We start from the raw sequence: 8,008 nt of genomic DNA on the forward strand, positions 1-8,008 counted from the left end.
CCAGTTTGAGCTTGAACTTGTGATCGCTTTGCCTTGAGTTCTGGAATTATAAGTATGTACCACTGTGACAGGCTGTGGACTGACCTTTGTATGATCTAGTGAAATGTTTTCTAAACCTGCAGTCAGAGGCACCTTAGTAAACTCTAGTACTGCAAAAGTTACGAGAGACAACGGGACTGCAGAAGGAGAATCACAAATTTGAAGCCAGCCTTGAGTTCGTAACAAACCCTTTCTCAAAAAAAAAAGCAAAGTATAGTAGTTCATGTCTGTAATCCCAGCAGCTGGGAGGCTGCAGCAGGAGGATCGATGCAAGTTTTAGGCAGGCCTGGGCTGCGCTGAGTTAAAGGCCAGCCTGAACTATGTAGTGAGACCCTGTGTCAAAGGAAAAAAAAAAAATCACACACCCAAATACCATGCAACAAAACCGGCCAGCCTGGTGGCATATGCCTGTAATCGCAGCGCTTGGGAAGCTGAAGGAGAAAGATTGCTGCAAGTTTGAGTGCAGCCTGAACTACATAGTGAAACCTTGCCAGAAAGAAATAAAAACAGCCAGGTGTAATGGAAAACAGGGCTCATCATGTCTTCCTCACAGGCTGGCCTAACGCATGAGTGTGCAGTGAACAGCTACGTGGCCCAGCTGCAGCGCTTGGCACACTCGCGCAGCACCCTCTGCGGCGATAGAGCTCAGCCCTGTGCCACATGAGCTCAGAGAGATTAGGTACCCAAGCCCAATGTGGTGATGCATGCTTGCAATCCTGCACTCAGGAAGCTGAGGCAGGATTCTTGCCATAGGTTTCAAGCTAGCCTGGGCCACACAATGAGACAAAGGGGCACAGGAGGAGGAGAGAGAGATTATTAAATACCCAGACCATCTATCACACTACAAAACAAGCCCAGGTTAGCTGGGTGTGGTGGTGCCACACCTGTAATCCCAGCACTAGGGAGGCTGAGGCAGGAGGATTATTGCAAGTTCGAAACCAGTCTGGGATACAAAGTGAGCTCAAGGCCAGCCTGAGCTGCATAGTGAGACCCTGTCTCAAAAAAAGACAAAAAAAACAAAAACAAAACAAAACAAAGAAAAAGAAAAAAAGAAACAAGCCTAGGTTGATCTCCTGCCTAGACTCATCCTAACTCATGGAGCATTGTTCTACGCAGGCCTCTGACTGCTGAGCCCTAGGGCCCAGGAAACTGAGGCATGGGCATGAGCCTCTTCCAGGAGCTTTCTGTGTGTGTCCCTGGGTCGCAGTATGAGCCTCATTATGCTAGTGAGTGAGTCTGCTGTAGGGAGCCAGGAGTCGTAGTGATCCTCCTGTCTCAGCCTCTGCAGCGCTGGGATTACAGGCCTGAGCCACTCAGGGTACCTGGGGAAGGGGCCAGCATGGTACATGGTACTGGGGATTGAACCTAGTTCCCTGCACTTGCCTAAGCAGGCACTTAGTCCACTGAGCTGTCTTACAGGCCTTTTTTTTTTGTTTTTCATTTTTTCCCTGAACTGAGAATTGAACTCAGGCCCTTGTGCTTGCCAGGGAAGCGCTCATTCTACTGAGCCATCTCCCCTGCCCTCTTGTTCTGATTTCTAATGTATATTTTTCCGTGGAAAGCTTCAGCTCCCCAGCCCCAGTATTTTAAATTCTGAAGAGGTATTACATACACATAGTAAAAAGAAAAAAATTAAAGATATTTAGTGAAAAGTAGGTTGGTCTCCTTTGGTTCCAAATCTCTAGCTGTACTTCTAGAGATAACTGGAAATGGGGCTGGGAAGATAGCTCAGTAGAATAAGCACTTGCCTGGCAAGTGCAAGGTCCTGAGTTCAATCCCCAGTTCCTTAAAAAAAAAAAAAAAAAGAGAGAGATAACTAGAAATAATTGCAAAATACACAATTATTTTGCACATTCTTTCAGCAGTATTAAATGCAAAAAGAAGCTTAGACCTACACTCTTAGAGGCTGAGGCAGGAGGATTGTAAGTTCTAAACCAGCCTGGGCAACTTGGCAACTTAGTAAGAGCTTATCTTGACTTTTTTGTTTGTTTGTTTGTTTGTTTTGGTTTTTTTAAACAGGAGGAAAGAGGGGCCATAGAGATGGTTCAGTAGAATAAGCACTTGCCTGGCAAGCTCAAGGGCCTGAGTTCAATCCCTGGTTCCACCAAAAAAACAGGGGAGGGAGGACTGGAGGTATAACTCAATATGAAGGCTCTGGGTTCAATCCTCAGTACCACCTCCCCACACACTTACATGCATGCCCAGACATGGACACATGTACACACACACACACACAGAGCAGCAGCAGCAGCAAAAGAAGAGGAAGAGAAGGAGGGGTGAGAGGAAAGGAGAAAAAGAGGAGGAAGAGAAGGAGGGGGAGAAACACAGAGGCAGGAGGGGGGCGAGGAAGAGAAAGAAGAGGGAGGAAGAGAGGAACTTGGATGTACAACACACATCCCCCGCAGCAGGGTCCCACACAGAGCCAGGACCTGCCCCGATCTGGAAATCTGAGTCTAGGGGGCTAACATGGAGGTTGGCCAACTGTCTCCTGCCTTGCTGCCCAAGGGCTTGCTCTGTTCTTCATGCACCATTGGGCCAAGGTTGTTTGTGTGTGTGTGTGTGTGTGTGTGTGTGTGTGTGTGTGTGTGTCCTTGGCTCATCTCCAGTTGCCTACACTCTGTGTGAGTCAGCTCCCTCAGCTACCCCTGCACGGCTCTGGGCTCTCTGGGAAGGATGGGGCATGCGAGGTGAGGGGGCAGTGGCCATGGTGACCAGGCATCCTTGCAGGGATAGAGCCTTTCTCACCACCCTCACACTATCCCTCTCCCACCATCCATGAGGACTTTGTGGAACAGGCAGAGTCACACCAGAGGGGCACAGCTTGGGAAGGTGAGAAATGGGATATAACCCTCACACCCAGCAGTGGGCCAGGCATTGCCGTATAAGGGTTCTCCATTCGTTTCCACAACCTGGTTGTGACAGTTATTCTCCTTTCGAAAATGCCCATAGAAGGTACTCATTGGCCCGCTTTACAGTGGAGGTAAGCAACGCCCCTCCCGGCTCCGCTCTCACATCTGCAGGCTGTGCTCTTCTACTACCCCTGTTCCCCACCGGCACCAACTCTTCCTGGGGCCTGGTGTTTAGCTGGGAGAAGGAGCCATGGGTCCCACTGAAGCCTGGGATCATGGGCCCTGGCTCTCAATGGCTACTGCCCCAGGAGGTCCCTACATCAGAGAACAGGTTTGGGTGGCTGAGGGTGCCTGCCCAGGCCCACGGCCAGCACCCTGGGAGAGCCGGCTCTGGAATGCAGGGCCACATGGACACTGAGGAATCAACGCTGTGTCCCTGGGTCTCAGCCCAGGTGGTCATGTGACCACCTCCCCCACCCTTCCCCCTTGCCTCTGTTTGCCTGGAGCCTGGCCCCTGGGGCTCTGTTAGTCTTGGATCAGAGCTGGTGGCAGCTGATCCCTGACCTGGGGAGTTGCCCACATGCCCACTCTGGAGGGGGCCTTCTGGAAACAGGAAGTAAGGGAACTTTGGAGTGGGAGGGGGATGCAGCTGTGAGCTTTAGGTGGTACAGAAAGGAGGGTGCTAGAGACCTAGGGGGAAGCCCCTGTGAACCTCTGCCTCACCAGGGTTAAGATACCTGGCTGGGCAACTTGCCAAGAAGCAGCCTGTCAGGTTCCAGCCGGTCTTGCCTCTGCAGGGAGCCTCAAGGTCACCTGGGTGAATCAGGGCCTGGGGCCTGGAGAGAGGCAGGAATGGCCATGGGGTAGGAAGCCAGCACCTTTGGTCCTGTCAGCCCCTGGCCTGTAGCTCCTGTCAGACCTTGGCCTTGGCCCCTCCATGGAGTTAACCTGGGGTCAGCAGGTGTCTGCCAGCCACAGAACTATGTCCAGCACCTGGGGGCAGGAGCAGCTCCTCTGACAGCCTCCACCGCCTTTTTCTTACCCCTGTGTGATCCAGGCCAAGCCCTCCTTCCTGGGAGCTGCTGAGCCAGAACTTGCATCCTCCAGTCCTGCCAGCTCCCGTCCCACGTGTGCTGGGGGGCTCTTGCAGGGCTGTCTCTTTCCACCTGAGGTGAGGGCTTGGCACAGGGCTCCTCCTCCTTCAGGATGACAGGTTGCTGATGTCCAGAGCAGTTTGTGGGCCAGCCATGGGCCCAGCCAGCTGCCTCTTCCTGAACGCTGGGGTGCTGCCCCTTTTCCCTTTGACCTTCCCTTCATCATCTGCTCCTTCAAGAGTCATGAAGGGCTGATGCCTGCATGAAAACTTGTATTCATCCAGTTCAGTCAGCATCTGTTGATTAATGTTTGGGTTCAAATCCTGGGTCTACAGGATGTTCAGGGTCTCACTACTAGATCAGACTCATAATGATCCTTCTGTTTACAGCCTCCCAAGAGCTGGGATTACAAGCATGTGCCACTACACCCGGACTCTGGCCAGCTCAGCCTGCCCTGGGGGCAGGGCTGGCATAGCATAAGGTGCCAGGGATCAGACTGCACATAGTCCCTGCATTTGCCTAAGCAAGCGCTTTAGTCCACTGAGTTATCTTGCTATCTTGCCGGCCCATCTGCTGTTAACGTTGGTTCTGTGTTATAGTTAACAGCAGATGGGCTGGCAATTATATAGTTCAGGCTGGCCTTGAACTCACTATGTAGCTAGCCTAGGCTGGCCTGGAACTCAAAGTGCTCCTCCTGACTCAGCCTCCCACGGGCTGGGATTACAGATGTATGTCACCACACTTGGCTTCTGCTGTCAACTGTGGACAAGCTATTTGATGCATTTCCCAGGGAAAATAGGCCTCCCACTCACAGGGCTCACGGGGGCTGTTGAGAGAGTAAGACAGCACATGGTGATGGTGGCACAATGCAGCAAGTGATTCTCACTCCCCGCCCTCTTCTCTGGGTGACCCATCCCCCACCACCACAGTCAGTTGCCTCTTGGAAAGACCGTGGCAGCCCTGGAGACAAGTGCTAGGACCACAGGTAGGCACTGAGAAAGATCTTGCTCAGCAGCTGGGGGCTGAGGAGAGAGGCATGAGGGGAGGAGGCTCCAGAGAGAAGGCAACAAAGCGAGGCTCTGCAGGAAAGGCAGACAGTTGGCTTGGTTAGGCTGGGCCGAGGGGAGCAGCCCAAGCAAGGCCTCTGAGCTCTCTGAGGGTCTTGGAGTTAGCCAGGAAGAAGAATGCAGGGGGCATGGCCTGATGCACCATTTGAGGAGACCTCTCGCAGCAGTGTGGGGACTGGCCAGGGGCAGAGATGAGTAATGCCATCCTCTTGTTCCAACCCGGCCTTGAAGGAAATAAGGTGGGTTGAGAGGGTAGGGTTGGGTGCTTGCAGCGCAGCTCTGACCTTCTGGGAGGGGAGCAGGAGGAGAGTGGACTGCTCCCAGAAGTGCCCCACTGCTACCCATAGAGGTCTGCAGACTGGGGTCTTGGTGAGTCAGGTGCAGGGTTGAGATGGACAAAAGCAAGGCCCAAGGGGCCGGGGAGGTAGTTCAGTAGAATAAGTGCTTCCCTGGCAAACGCAAGGGCCTAAGCTCCATACCTAGTTCAAAAAAAAAAAAAAACAAGGCCCCAAATCTGCCTCTGCCTGGAGCTCATAGCCAGGGACGGATCTGCAGAATGAAGAAAGCAGAAACTAGGATGTGTTCCCTGGCAAGCACAAGAGCCTGAGTTCAATCCCTGGTTCCACAAAAAAAGAAAAGAAACTAGGATGTGGGGTGTAAGGGGACGTAGGGCAAGGTGCAGCGTGGCACAGCGGCCAGCCTGTCCTCATGTCCTAGCTCAGATGAGCCAGGGAGAGCCTGACAGCCAGGGGCAGGCAGGAAGAGCTTCTCCAAGGCGAGCTGAGAGACACATGGCAGGTTCCCAGGGAAAGGACAGGTCAGGAAAGAGAGGTGGTGTTAATTCACCACGAATAACAGCCTGGAAAGAAGGAGGGGCTGACCAGGCAGGGAGGTAGAAGGCACTGGAAAGTCCTAAACAGTACAAAGAATCATCTAAGATTGAAAACCATCATTTATAGTGTCAACTGTGTGCCAGGCACCATTCTGGGTACTTTTTTTTTTTTTTCGAACCAGGGATTGAACTCAGGTGCTTGCGCTTGCCAGGGAAGTGCTTATTCCACTGAGCCATCTCCCCGGTCCCTCATCTAGGTACTTTTCATGCACGAATCCACCTAGTCCACACAGCAGTTCTGTGAAGTAGGTGCCAATATACACGGCATGATGGAAAAATTTCACAAAAGATGCATCACTGCCACTAGCTGCCCTTATAGTCCGCCCCCTCCCATGGAATGCACTTAGCCGCCATTCTGGACACTTCCTGGAGCAGCTGCGGAAGTCCTTTTGCACGAGGGTCTTTAGTTGCACTGCTGCGGCAACTCAGCGTCCGAAACCCACTCAAAATGCTTATCTCCCAGTGGTCACTGTGACTTTGGGGAAGAGTCGGGAGTTGCCTGGCACCGGTCTGGGGATTAAGGAGGATGAGGCCACCCTGGAACGTTTACTGGGGCCTGTGTTCCCTTCGTGGGACGTGGCAGCAGCTTTCACAGTATCTTTGATCACACTTCATAAAGGCACTCACAGAAGAAACTAGGATGTGGGGTGTAAGGGGACGTAGCTGCTCAAGAAAGTGGCGAGCTGCCACGTGTATGTTGGCAGGTAGGGTGTGTGCTTTGATGGAGATTGATGGTGATTGTTTCTTTTTTAATGTATTTAGTACAGAGTCTTCAAGGTCTCACTGCATAGATCGGACCCGTAGTGATCCCCTTGTTTTCAGCCTCCCAAGCACTGGGATTACTACTACACTGGGTGCACTACCACACCCAGTCTCGATCACCCTCTCAGCTTGCCCCAGAGGCGGCACCAGCATGGCAGGCCGGGGATTGAATCCCAGTTCCTTTGTCTGCCTAAATAGGTGCTTTAATCCGCTGAGTTATATGGCTAGCCCTATTGTGATATATTTTAAAAATTTAAACATTCACCCATATATTTTGATCATACTTTGCATTTTACATCTCGCTGAAGGAACTGAGGCAGAGACATTAATAGCTTACCCTAGTTCGCACAGCTAACACGGAGTGTGGGTGGCAGTGTGCGTGCCACAGGTAGGTGCCTCCACAGATGTGTCATGGCTGCCAGCTAGGATTCTGGGGCCAGGTTGGGTCTCCGTCCTAGGTTTCCCAGTTGTTACTATTTATTTATTTAGCGGTATCAGGGATCAAACTCAGGACCTTGCACTTGCCAGGTAGAGCTTATACCGCTAAGCATATTCCCAAGCCTCCCAGTTGTTTTTTTGTTTGTTTGGTTTTGGTCATTTTGAAACAGTTGAGGCTGATCTTGAGCTCACTTTGTAGCCCAGACTGGTCTCAAACTCAAAATGATTCTTCTTAGTTGAGGTTTATTTTTTGTTTTTTTGGTTCTGAGGACCAAACTCAGGGCTTTTAGCTTGCTAGACAAGCAGTCTATGGCTGAGCTAAATCCCAGCCACTCAAAAATGATCCTCCTACTTCAGCCTACTGAGTGCTGGGATTATAGGTGTGTGCCACTATACCCAGCCTATCCAGCTATTTTCTCTACCACTCTGTCCCTGGTTTCCCATCAGGAAAATGAGCGTCAGCACTGTGCCATTTTCTTGGTGTTGTTGGAGGGCTTAAATGTACAAGTGCCCGTGAAGCACTAGGAGCAGGGCTAGGTGTGTGGAATGCGTGGGCAAGGATGTGGCCAGCCTGGTCGGGAGCCTTATGCTGGCAGCGGAGGGAGGAGGACGGCGCAGGGGTGGTGGAGACAGTGCGGTGACTGCTTGTGCCTTCCCTAGTACCTACCCCTTCACAGGCCCTCTCCTCTCCACTGTCCAGGCAGTGGGTGGAGAAGCAGCCTGCTACAGAAGGAACTAGCACTGTGGGGCCAGAGTGGTCTCCTTGCTCTGCTCAGTGGTAGCTGTGACTCTTCTGCCCATTACTCAGGGACCCCCAGAGGGGCAGTGGTGTCCACTGTGCCAGGTGGTAGTGAGGAGCAGGCCACA

This window comes from Octodon degus, unplaced genomic scaffold (assembly GCF_000260255.1).
Source record: "Octodon degus isolate 3935 unplaced genomic scaffold, OctDeg1.0 scaffold00007, whole genome shotgun sequence".
NCBI lineage: Eukaryota > Metazoa > Chordata > Mammalia > Rodentia > Octodontidae > Octodon > Octodon degus.